Source organism: Lampetra planeri, chromosome 44 (genome assembly GCF_965212315.1).
Source record: "Lampetra planeri chromosome 44, kcLamPlan1.2.h2, whole genome shotgun sequence".
Classification (NCBI taxonomy): Eukaryota; Metazoa; Chordata; class Hyperoartia; order Petromyzontiformes; family Petromyzontidae; genus Lampetra; species Lampetra planeri.
Genome location: NC_136150.1, coordinates 5,286,484 through 5,300,246, shown reverse-complemented (window position 1 = coordinate 5,300,246; position 13,763 = coordinate 5,286,484). Strand labels below are relative to the sequence as shown.

Sequence of the window (13,763 nt, the reverse complement as noted above, 5' to 3'; positions counted from 1 at the left end):
GATAATGATATGCACTGTCCATGAAGTTGATGGGTCCACACCCGAGACAGCGTTTCTTAGAGCCTAGTCTCTATTGGTGTTGGACCAGATGACGCCAAAAGCTGTCTCGAGTGTGGACCAATCAACTTCAAGGACAGTGCATATCATTATCATCATCAGAGTTGTTTCTTTTTGTTTGCATTTTTACTGCTTGTGTTGTGGTTATTGCAAACATGATCCCTTGTATAAAGGTGTCAGTTTTTGTACCAGTTGAAAGGGTAAAAACCTACTACTAACCCTTTGGTTCTTTGGGTAAAGTCACGTAGAAAGAAAATTAATTAAATAATAGAATACGACGTTTCGATTGCAACACAAGCAAACGTCATCAGGTAGAAATAAATTTGAGAGAGAGACGAAACACAGACACGGAGACACACAGACAGACACACAAGCAGAGAGAGACAACACAGAGACACACACACAGAGACACACAACACAGAGACACACAGACAGACACACAAGCAGAGAGAGACAACACAGAGACACACACAGAGAGAGACACACAACACAGAGACACACAGAGAGAGACACACAAAGAGAGACAACACAGAGACACACAGAGACCCAATGCCTCTGTGTCGAGGCCTTAAATAGAGAGAGAGAGAGGGGGGGGCAGAGAGAGAGGTGCGTCTGCTGGGTTCGACGAAGGGTCGGCAACCTGCGGCTCCGGAGAGACATGCTGGCACATTAAGGACTGCAGCGCGGCTTTTGAAATTCGAAAAAAAATGTCTCTTCTTCTTGTTACGTTGACCGCAGACCCCCTGACCATGGAAGTCCATGAGATTACCATGGACAGGGGTCGGCAACCTGGTGCTCTGCAGCCGTACGCGGCTCATTGAGGACTGTTTCGTGAAGTTATTTATTAAGGACCCACTGTCTCGTATTCACGTGCATCGCGGCTCATTAAATATTGAGTTCTTCACCGAATAAAAAAAAATGTCCCTTCTTATTTTGGTTGCCGACCCCTGTGTGAGGCTAACGGGGAGGTCTCGAGCCCGCACTTGAGCCAGGGGACAGGGAGTCGACAGCACGGGCGGCTAGGGGAGTGGAGTTCTAGACACGGTGGGGGGGGGGGGGGAGTGGGGAAGAGGGGGGGAAGCAGAGGAGAATGAGCGACCTTCCACTGAGCTCAGGCTGACCGCAGACTCTGACAGAAGAGCCAAGGTTGCTAGAGCAGAGAGTGCGTGGAGAAGAGTAGAGTGGTAACAGAGCGGTGAGGTTCAACTAATGCAAAGGCCCTTATCATTCCCCTGCTGCACGATGGCATTCCCATGCTGTATACGCCATAGGGGCTTGGTTGACGATACCTTCACCGTACCGGTCAGTGTGCATCGGTGAAGTGATGGGGAACCCACGAGCAGTTAGTTCACTCTCTGTCGATGTTAGCCGCGACGGGGGAAATCGTGGGGGTCGTTTTAACCATACTTCGCCACATCGGCCAACGCGGATAACACTGGTCAACAACAACAAAAATTCTGGCCTGGACTTTTGCAGCTGTTTTAGACTAATTTCAGGGTGCTGATTCCAAATCTGATCTCGGATTTGCTCTATCACATTTCATTTTATGCTATCGGCATACCCCATTTTCATTGATTTTACCCGAAATTAACTCTGTCACTTATGATTGCAAGTTGTTGCGAGTCAGTGACTGCTTTAGTGTTAAAATATGGTGCTGTATTTTTAGGAAAGTGTGTTTATAACATCATTTTATGTAGATATCCACATTTGTTTAATATTTTTCTTCTGCAGTTTTTATTGAAAATGCAATATTTGATATCTCAAAAACCTGATGTGATAGACAAAAACTGATGCCAGATGTGGAATCAGCACCCCAAACTTACCTTAAAACCGTTGGAATACCTTATGCCAGAAAAAGTGTGTCGACCAGTGTTATTGGTGAAGCGAGCGAGACCGCCTCGGACCGGTTCACCGCTCAGCGCCGTCGTTGGCCCTTGACCGGGAGTAGAACTCGGGTCGTCGGACTCGTGTCACACCGTGACGCCGCTTCACGATCCGTTTTGGTTCGAAACAAGTAAGCCCGTAAAAACAAAGTTTTTCACTATAAATCCTTTATATGCGTGGCATCGGGGCGGCTAGAGTCCTCTCGTCCTCTGGCTTGAGATGGCTGCCACCTATGGGTCAGAAGATTGTCTGGCAGCATTAAACAATTGGTAATTAAATATTTAAAAAAAAATTCCCTAAACAGTGGAAAATTTTGGATTTTTTTTCACGAAAATGCATTATCACGCACAACGAGTCTGTGTGCAAAATGTCAACTCGATTGGATCACGGGAAGTGGGTTAAAAAACGACCGAAAGATTTGCACGGTCCTAAGCAAGCAAGCGAACTTAATATAAAGGATTTAAAAATGTTTCAACGGCAGAGGCGGCGGTGACGGCAGCAACACAGCCACCCCCTCCCTCCCCCACCGGTTGAGGCTCTGTATTCGAAAATACTTCAAAGGACGGTGCATTTCAGTTTACCAAGCGGGTTACATCTCACCACGGGCACTGCGGGAAGACGGAGATAAATAAAGTGATGCCTACTACGCCTTCTGTCAAACAAACTCTGCATAAATTCCCGCTGGCCCCTGGCCAGCGACAATGACAAAAAAAATACAAGCTGGTAAGAGCCGACACAAAGTGAGCCTCTCTCCGGCTCGCTTGTGCCGATCGCCCGACGTTTCGCTTCCAGAATCAGAATATTTATTTATCCCGCAGGAGGAGGAATCCGATGAGCTATGAAGCTCTTTTTGACAGATGTCCAATAGGGGCACGGGGTCAGAACGGTTACAACAACAAACAAACAAAACACGAAACACGATAGGGGTGCAAATTATAGGACAAATCACTTAAAAATATATATACATAAACAACGTTTTACCTTAACAGGTAAAGCCCATTGAGCTATTAGCTTCTTTTTCAGGAGCGACCTGGCCACAAATGACAGTTCAACAAAGTGGCCCATCATCATCATCACCACGTGCAAATGCACAGCAGCTTCTTCGGTTTAACCCCCATCACGTTGCTGTAGAAGAAGCTCATCCGCTTGGAGAACATCACGGGGCGACATGGTGGCTGACCCTCGCTCGGGCTGCGGAACCTAAAATTATTCCTTCGTATGGCACGTGAGCAACAGTCTGTGTCGATGATGCCATAGTTGGATGTTAAGGCCCTTCAACCAATCCAAGGCGGCGGTCGACGCAGTGCGGATTGCAGCGATATCGCCGGGGTGTGAGTGGATGGCCCACTTGTCGGTGATGCGTTTTATGCTTTGGGCTTTACAGGCGTCTCAAACGTATTGGTGGAAGTGGGCCACCCACCCCGTCCGTATGAGTTCCTCTAGTTCCCGAAGAAGCTAGCGGCGGCGCGTGGAGCGAAACGTCGAACATCGCGTCGTACGTAGCCGACCGCGCTAATCGGGGGTGCGGGCGGAAGGGCAACTAAACACAAAAAGCGGTTCTCAAGAAATTAGTTTTCAATCGAGATGGTTTAAACAGGGGTGGGGAACCTTTCTTCTGCCAAGGGCCATTTGGATATTTGTAACATCATTCGCGGGCCATACAAAATTATCAATGTAAAAATTAGCCCGTTATATTTGGTCAAACATTTAATTAACTCGCCCCTAATGCGATGGCTGGAACTGCTTCTCTTTGGCAAGGCGTGTGATGTTAGCTGCTATTGACGATGTTGCTACTCGCAACTGCTTTTCCAGGTTTGCTCCGAGATTTATTGAATTTCGAGTCCCGCCTGCGTTTGCCTTGGCAGGGCCAGAGACCAAATGATCTCGCGAGCGTTGTACGGCTCGCGGACCGGACGTTCTCCACCCCTGGTTTAAAGACTCACAGCGCAGCACAGCAGCGCAAACGCGGCAAACTCACGCGGCAACGCGAGCCCCGGAGGAACAGAAATGAACGCGTTGCTGTGAAATGCTGCGATGTTACACAAAGTGCTGGGGATGCCAGCCCTGAAATAAACAATGCCACCACTTGAGTGATGGCTGATCTTGTAATTTGAAACTGGTCCCCCCCCCCCCCCCGCTTTGTCTATTGCACAATTATCAAAAAAATAATTTACTCATGGAAGTCTCAGCCGTACGTGAAGACTTCCATCAGGGGTCCTACGTAATAAGTGGGCGAGGGAGAGCGGTGGGACAGCGGTGGCGCACTGCGCGATGAACCCGGCAGCCTGAGTTCGACAAACATCGTTGGCGAGTGATTTCTGATTTGGCATCGGGGGTAAGCACCTTCACCGCAAACCCGGATTGACCAGCGTGGTCAATGGGGGGGGGGGGGGGGCACAACGCAACATCGTGCTCGAATCGCAAATGTCGTGGGTGCACTCTCCAACACACCACCGGTGTTCTGAACTAGTAACTAACTGGCACGTTTTGTTTACTTCGCAAACTCTTACTGATTGGCTGTGTCGGGCGGTGGCGGGTTTAACAACACATTCATATTTACGCGATACAACCCCAAAAAAATATTCATTATGAATAATATTGGCCGCGAAACCTACGTGTGAAGCTGCTGCCGCTACGGCACTTTTAAATCTCGATTGAAAACTCATTTCTTTAGAGCCGCTTTTTGTGTTTAGTTTGTTGTCCTTTCCCCCGCACCTCCGATTAGCGCGGTTGGCTACGTACGGTCCGAAAGATGTTCAACACACACACACACATGTTTCTTTGCGCACTTTTCAGAACATTGTTCAAATTTTTTTCGCCAGGTTTGCGGGCCGTACCTCGTGTGGCGTTCGGCACGGACGCGCGACGTTTCGCTCGCCGTGCTGACAGCTTCTTCAAGTGATTAGCCCAACCCGCGACAGCATTTGTTACACCCAATGCACACGAACCACAACGATTACGCAACTGAATAGAGAAGGCTGCAAGGTTTGGCTCAAGATAGGGTCGAGCAAAACAAAAGGACAGACGTATTAAGCAGCAAATATTATAACCTACTGTTCACGCAACTACGAAACAAACAAGTTCGGAAAAAATCATGCAAGGAATCATATTCTTGGGTTTTTTCGGTAAAGTCACGTAGGTAAAAAATTAAAATTAATAAAAGTAAAAAAAAATCACGACGTTTCGGAGGCAACACAAGCTTCCGTCTTCAAGTGGAACATGCAAGGAATGTGCACAAATTTCCAACTGAACGCGTGACGACGGAAGTTCACTGCGTGTCCGGACTGGATATCAATAAACTGGATGGAGGAAGAGGAGGGGGGGGGAGGAGGAGGAGGTAAAAACAAGAAGAAGAATGGAAAATTCCGCTGACACACAGCGGCGGACACAGAGGGTGGGCACTCACCTCCCGGCTCCGATTGCTAAAAAGAAAAAGATGGTCCAGTGCCAGGCGAGGCCTCTGCCAGTTTGACATTTGAGGAGCGGTCCGAGCACCCTCGAGCCAGGTCCCGATCCGGTTGCGAGCAATCCGGTGCCAACTTTGGCGGAAGCGTCAAAAATAATCCGGGGGGCGTACAAGTACAACTAAAAAGTTGTTAAAACGCCGGTGCCTACTTCCGCCGCGGAGAAGGAGCGAGTGAAATTCCGCTCGCGTGTGGAAGAGCCGGACGGATTGTTGGATTGCGAGACTGGGAGAGATGGCGGTGGTTGTCAAAGACCTTCATCGAGTTGTGGATAGATCATGGTTACTGCTGCTGATGGTCATGATAGGGGCATTAGCACGCATCACCCCTATTCATGACCCTCGCATACAGGATTTAGAATTCACGTTTTTGTTCCAGTCAAGGTCAAGAGGTCATCATGGCCAACGCTTCCAAGGCCACCACGCCTGCCCCTTGCTTCCTTCCGTCCACAAGATCTTGTCGCCATCCCTCGTAACATTATCACACCGAGTTACGCAACATTTCCCGAATAAAAAAATACAACCGTCGATGTCGCTTCGAATCGGCTGAAATACCCCTCCCACCTCTTAAAGGAGACCCAGAGACAGACACTGGCAAAGGTCAGGCCGCCCTGGTTAAGCCTGTGAGTGCACAGGAATTACCCTGTGCAAGTTACCGCAAGCGTTTATTTGATAAAAGAGTAGGTCACAGCTCAGCATCTGCTAACACACCGGTGTGGTGAAGTAGTAACTAATTGGCGCGTTGTTTACATGATAAACCTCACCGCCTGCCGGGTGGTGAAGGGTTACCACGCATTTATACTTACGCGATCTAACCCAAAAGTCTTTATTATGAATAACACTGGTCGCGAAAGCCTACGTGTTAAACTTCTGCTAAGTAAAAAACACAACAATTCTCGCGTTGAAATAACCACTCGTAACATCGTGCCCACCAGCAGGCCGGTGCTGCGTCACTTTGTGCCACACAGGGGCAGCTGCCATCAGGGGGTCCCCCCAGACCAGGGGTCGGCAACCAAAATAACAAAAACTCCTCAACATTTCAAAAGCCACAACGCAACGTGACACACACGAGACAGCGGTCCTGGATAAAACATCGTCACGAAACGATCCTTAAAAGATCCGCAACTCAGCTCCGGAGCCGCAGGTCGCCGACCCCCGCCCTCGATTAAAACAACGAATAAAACCTATTCTTGACTTTACCGAAAGAACCAAGAATATGAATCCCTGCAGTCACGAAAGCTTTAAATCAACCTACAGCTGTGGGCACCGGAATAATGGAGGCGGAGATGCGATGCGAGGCGCTCTGATGATGCTGGGGGATTCGTTCAAAGCAGGCACGCCACAAATTCACGATCCGTAATCCCTATTCTCCACAACCACTCCAACGGCGGCAACAACGACGGCGATCACGACGACGACGACGACGGTGGTGGTGGTGGCTCAAAACGGTAATGAAGATGGACAACCAACGACAAGGGGCTGAGGGTCGGCTGTCGAAGATGACGAAGCCGCTATTTTAATCAACACCGACCGGGCTCAACGCCACGGCTCCCGTCCAGCGGATTGAACTGCTGACCGCAACAAAGCCCCAACCAACACTGCCCCCCAAACATAGCGCCCGCCTACCCGCCCCCCCCCCCCCCACCGGCTAAGTCCGGCGTGCGCTGAATGAGCTACGAGCGCAGGTGCCTTCTTTGGCAGGTGCCCTCGCGACCGTCGCGGATTTCCAGACTTTTTTTTTAAATCCTTTATATTAAGTTCGCTTGCTTGCTTGCGTGCTTGCGTGCTTGCATGCTTGCGCGCTTACGACCGTGCAAATCTTTCGGTCGTTTTTTAACCCACTTCCCGTGATCCAATCGAGCTGACATTTTTTCTCCAAAATTTTACACTTTTTAGGAATTTTTTTTTTATATTTAATTACCAATTGCTTAATGGTGGCAGGCAATCATCTGACCCATAGGTGGCAGCCATCTCAAGCCAGAGGACGAGAGGACTCTAGCCGCCATGCATATAAAGGATTTATAGTGAAAAACTTTGTTTTTACGGGTAAATTTTTCTTTGCTCCTGGCGCTCGACGTTGTCCGCTGCCCCACGCACGGCTGCCCCATGCCCGTGTGGAGCATCGGGCGAGCGCCGGATTGCTGCTGTGTGAAAATAATGTCAAGAGTGATTTTATTGACCCCCCCCCCCCCTTAAGACGGTCACCCCATCGTGCGCTTTGTTCATGCTTTTTGTTTGTTGCGGTTGCACCCGATTCAAGAGCCGAATGGCTCGCAGAACTATACCTGATAATTGTTTTTTTACCCTTCTATCTGGCAACAAAACTGACACCTTTTTAGAAGGAGTCATGTTTGCATAGACCGCAATACCTGCAGTCATAATACAAACAAAAGACATAACTCGAATAATGTGCACTGTCCTTGAAGTTGATTGGTCCACACCCGAGACAGCTTTCCTTAGAGCCTAGTCTCACATGGGTTGGACCAGATGACACCAACAACCAATTATCATATTTTTACTGGCAAATGAGGTTCCCATAGTGTAGAACTATACCTAATAAATGAAAGTGAATCCGTCGCAAGACTGAAGGATGGCGATGGCTTGGGGAGTCCTCCCTACAGGAGTGGATACACAATGGCTGATGATGATAATTAATCATAGTGACATGCCTGCTATAAGACAATCATCTTTTAACGCAGTTCTTAGTAGTTCTGTTCTGCTTCTGCGGCCGTCTGGAATGCTCTTCCTTGCCGATATCATAGGAGCCACTGGAGCTATGCACTTTCAAGTTATCTACATTAAAATTTTAATTCTTTAGAACTACTTGTTGTGTTCAGTTTTCTGTTCTTCCCCCGCACCTCCGATTAGCGCCGTTGGCTACGTACAGTGCGAAAGAAGTTCACCCTACATACGTACAGAATTTAAGACATGGTAACCTTACAAAGGTCGCCCTGTGAATTGGAAACAAGAAGTCGAGAACTCTAGACTCTTCCTCGGGCCATGCTTACAGCAACATCAGTGTCAAATTGCAAGGCGAGTCAGTGGATCTGTATGTGTTTACACATACATATATAAACACATACGAAGGCGAAGATCCCCCGTATAGCCTATAGAGGCAGTAGGGGCAAGTGCCGCTAGCAATCAGCTATAAAGGCCGGAACGGCGCACGATGGGACGGTATGGTCAGCCCCACGCCCAGCCGCCTTTGTCTCCCCAGTGCTGATGTTTCCACACCGTACAAAGTTCTCATATAAGGCTGGGGGGGGGGCTCCAGGTCCAGGTGACATATTCGCCACTGATGTTGCCTATACGCGGGAATCGAACCCAGGCCAATCAGGTACAATAGCCAAGCGCCCTAACCACCGTGCCACCAATCGCCCCTAAAACCTAAAATCTCCACAACACGCACCACGCTTAACCCCCAAGGAATGTCGTCAGATCAATTTCGTCAGATCTCTGCAGCTAATCTGGTTTGCGCCTGGCTAGCGATTGTACGGGCGGCCACCAAGCACAACGGTTGGCATAGGCTGCGAGGATTGATGTCGCAGCGCAATACATGCAAACCATCCTTCGTTGTTCCGTACTTCCACGCCCTCTGTTTTCACAAACGAACGGTCAAACAGCAACAACAACAACCCACGCACAGCGCTCCGTGTGGATCGATGGGGGGAGGCCCTCACACGGCAGCTATATCGGGTGGGTAAGGGTTCATTGGGTATCACGCGAATCTCCGCACCACCCGCTCTGTGAGATCGATGGCGGTGTAACCCACCGTGGAGATGCGATGTTGGTTCGCAGCTGCTGTTGAGCGGTAAGCAGTAGCGGCAGGAGCAGCTGTTAAGAAAGAAAACGATTTTATGGGACCTTCTTTGCCAGCGCCAAAATATGATAATAGGTTTTCCCCTTTTTTCTGGCAACAAAGCAGATGTTAAGATGTTAAAACACCAAACTAAAACCTTTTACAAGGCATCGTGTCTGCATTAACCACAATACTTGTGGTCAGAATGCAAAAAAAAAACACTCTGATAATATATGCATATATTTTCAGAGTATGTTTTTTTTATATATGCATTACTCTGATAATATATGCAGACATGATCAGAGTATGTTTTTTTGTTTGCATTACTCTGATAATATATGCAGAAATTATCAAAGTATGTTTTTTGTTTGCATTACTCTGATAATATATGCAAAAATTATCAAAGTATGTTTTTGGTTTGCATTACTCTGATAATATATGCAAAAATTATCAAAGTATGTTTTTTGTTTGCATTACTCTGATAATATATGCAGAAATTATCAGAGTATTTTTTTGCATTACTCTGATAATATATGCAGAAATTATCAGAGTATGTTTTTTGTTCGCATTACTCTGATAATATATGCAGAAATTATCAGAGTATGTTTTTTGTTCGCATTACTCTGATAATATATGCAGAAATGATCAGAGTATGTTTTTTGTTTGCATTCTGACCACAAGTATTGTGGTTAATGCAGACATGGTTCCTTGTAAAAAGGTTTAAGTTTGGTGTTTTAACATCTTAACACCAAAAAATAAATGTGAAAACCTATTTTCAAACAAACGATTGTTTATCCTGGCCGAGAGATCGACCCCCTCCCACCGCGTGGGCTCGTGTTGCGCGCGCCACGATGTCCTCTCTCGGCACGCGTAACAAAACAACAACAACAAAACGCAAAACAACAACTCAAGTGCTGGGATAGGCGCAGTGGTTAGCACGCTGCACTGTTACATTGCCGGTCATTGCAGCCGATTAACGTCCCGGCACGCTGTTCCGGGAATTGTTTTGGCACGACACATCCATCTCCTCGCCTTATATTTCTCTTTTTATTTATAAACAAAACACCTGTTCGTGGGATTATAGGAAGAGGGTTTGCAACACGACAGCATTATTATTATGATGATGGATAGGCGTACCCTGGGTTCTCGGTGGCAATGCCTTACGCCAATAATTATCCCTATGACAAACCGGACTGGCTGCGGCAGAAATTATCGATTGAGAGATTAAAGCCCTCCTCACCAACCAGCCATTGACCGTTGTGGTGAAGTATGGTTTTAAAAAAACCTCTCCCTCAAACAGGCATGGCGTGTAAGGGCCTTCATCAATTGGTGGATTTTATTACTATATTACGGAACAGAACTATTAAGAGCTGCGTTAAAAGAAGATTGTCTTATAGCAGGCATGTCACTATGATTAATTATCATCATCAGCCATTGTGTATCCACTCCTGTAGGGAGGACTCCCCAAGCCATCGCCATCCTTCAGTCTTGCGACGGATTCAGTTTCAGTTAAATTTTTTTGGTATAGCCCTGTGAGCCATTCGGCTCTTGACTCGGGTGCAACCGCAACAAACAAAAAACATGAACAAGAAAACATCTTAAAGTGACTATGTGACTATGTGCAAACTGAAAACCCAAGAAAAGACAGCAAAATATTCCACAAAAAGCACCGTACACCAACGCTGTGTGCAAAAATCCCAGTGGGATGCAAGTCAAACAACAACAACAACCACAAGACAACTTAGATTAAGGCCATCAGTCTAACTCCGTACTACAACAAACATGGCCAAACCAAAACACTTTTCGAAATCACCAAAATAAAGCCATGAAAGCAATGAAACAGTGATCATAGGAACTGTGACCGAATTTTCACAATAAACGACATCAACAACATGTACCACCAAAACCCTACAGCCATAGCTAGCTGCCTGAGTCAACAAACCATTGAGCTCCCGCACACAAAATATATTTCATCCCTCCACCTCCACGATGGACAGTCTCGTTCTTCATTGCAAGGCCTGTGGGCTCTTGGGGGCCCCTGGTGTCCATGTGTGAATGTTAGTTTAACACGTAAGGCTTTCGCGACCAATATTATTAATAATTAACGTTTTTTTGGGGTTAGATCGCGTTATTTATAAATGTGTCGTAACCCTCCACAACCCGACACGGCCAATCAGCAAAAAAAGTGTCACGTTGACAAGACAAAATAGTTCACTGCTTTAGCCCACCGGTGTGTTGAAGCGTGAAACCACAGCATTTACAATTTTTGAGTAGCACGACGTTTCGCTGGTAATTGCATCTAGCATCATCGGGCAATTCGCCAGAATGTGGTCACACACACAAATGTGTCAACACCCCATCGTGTTGTCAAACCCCAATGGAGTCTAATGTGTGGCGGCCCTCAAATTGATGTCTTATCGGCCAAAGTGCCCCCCACGCACCCCCTGAAAATGAGTGAAGAACACTGGCATGTACGGTGTCTTCCCTTTCGATTTAAAGCTTTCGTGACTGCAGGGATTCATCTTCTTGGTTCTTTCGGTAAAGTCACGTAGAATGAAAATAATAAAATAATAAAAATACAACGTCGTGAGAATTATTTTATTATGTTTTATTTTCATTATTTTATTATTTCCATTCTACGTGACTTTACCGAAACAACCAAGAAGGTTTCTTCCCTGTGTTGATTGCCACTCCATGATTAGACTCGAACACTGACCATCATTCCTTCTAGGTATGACGTCCCCGGCCAAAGCCCGCTCACTTACTTTACTTAGCAGTCAACAAAAATGTTTACTTAACTTTCGTAAATAAAAGTAGAGCAGAGATGGCGTGATGTGACCAAAGATATTTTTAATGGTGAAAACATCTCAGCCACCACCACCACCACCGCCTCACTGCCATCTGCGAGTGACAGTAGTTGCTTTCTCCAGTACAACAGAATATCAGAATCAGAGTTTGTATTCACACTGGAAAAACCCGATGAGCAATCAAGCTCTTGTTCACAGGTGTCCAGTAGTGTTTGGCAGATGTCCTGCACAGATGTCCTCCTGGACAATGCCATAGATTCTCACTGGACGGATTGCAGCGAGTGAGTGCGCAACAACAACAACAACAGGGCATGTTGGGACCAGAGGAGAGAGATGTGGGACTGCTGCCCGGTATCCATTCGGAGCGGGTGGTGCAGTGGTTATCGATTATGTAGCCCCCACCGCCTCATCCCCGCCGCCTTGACCAGCGAGGTGAAGTATGGTCCATCAGACTGAGGTGAAGTATGGTTAAAGAACTCCCACGAGCCCGATCAGAACGCGTTGGTGGTGGTGGTGGTGCGGCCCTCATCCAAGCAGCGGATTTGACAAAAGGCGGGGCAGTAACGGCGTGAGCCGCGGTTGTTTTATGAACAACAACTCACGACAACAACAACAACAAAGAGTGAGGGAGGGGGGGTGCGCGTTACCTTGACTCCCAGGGGCAGCAGCGGCGTCGTGTAAACAACCCCACACAATGCACCGCTCCGATCGGTTTGTTTACTGGGCGCGAGGCCACGCCCCCGCCCGGCGACGAGACCACGCCCACCTTGGTGACTAGCCACGCCCACGGAGACGAAGCCACGCCCCCAGTTTCCGGCCCGTTCACTAGGCCACGCAGACTGAGACGAAGCCACGCCCCCAGCTTCCGGTCCGTTCACTAGACCACGCCCACGGAGACGAAACCACGCCCCCAGTTTTTGGTCCGCTCACTAGACCACGCCCACTGAGACGAAGCCACGCCCTCAGTTTCCGGTCTGCTCACTAGACCACGCCCATTGCTATGAAGTCACGCCCCCTCACGCTTCCGGCCCGCTCACTAGACCACGCCCAGTTTACCGAGACCACACCTCCTAATCGCAAGCCTCCCCACCCACTCGCCAATAGAACACGCACATTACCACGCCCTTCCTTCCTCCAGGATCCGCCCCTCTAGACCACGCCCACGTAGACGAGACCACGCCCATCTGCCCAAAATCACGTAGATAGAAAAGAAAAGATAATTTCACAAAAATTAATACATTTAAAATAATAAAAGCAAAAACATTTCTCTATTATAAAAAAAATTCTACCTACGTGACTTTACCGAAAGAAACAAGAATATGTTGTGTGATTTGTTGACCTTTCCGTAACTATGCACTGCTATCGCGTTTTTGTATTGTTTGTTGTTATCGTTCTGACCCGCCCCCACTGGACAAAATACCCTCTTGAGGTGCTTCTCGAGAGCTCCCTCGAGTGAGATGAGTGGCGTGGACAAGACGACTGAACATCTGTGGGGGGAGGGGGGGAAGAGCTTTATAGCTCATCGGATTCCTCCTGCGCTGTTTGGGTCTCATTCTGTTTGGGCCACTCGACCACGCCCACCTAGGCGAAGCCACGCCCACAAAAGAACGAGGCTCCGCCCATCCGCCACTAGACCACGCCCATCGTTCAGAGGTCACACCCATCGCGAGATGTCACTCTGAGGGTCAACTTCTGTGATCATGAGCGTGGTGTTATTGTCCTCATGGAGGAGGATCGTGAAGGACGCTGCTGT

At 47.9% G+C, this 13,763-nt stretch overlaps 1 protein-coding gene across 4 annotated transcripts in view; it reads right to left on the bottom strand.

Moving 5' to 3' along the window:
* The window catches only part of LOC144732875 (inositol hexakisphosphate kinase 1-like), a 57,686-nt gene extending 44,838 nt beyond the window's left edge, over positions 1-12,848 (bottom strand). The window contains exons 1-2 of one of the 4 annotated variants that reach the window (XM_078614533.1): positions 12,658-12,848; positions 9,177-9,238 (exon numbers count right to left, since the gene is read on the bottom strand). The gene's annotated coding sequence lies outside the window, so the exon portion shown is untranslated. The remainder of the gene's footprint in view (positions 1-9,176; positions 9,239-12,657) is intronic. The other 3 variants (XM_078614532.1, XM_078614528.1, XM_078614530.1) reach the window with 3 other exon arrangements.
* Between the last annotated feature and the right edge of the window lie 915 nt (positions 12,849-13,763).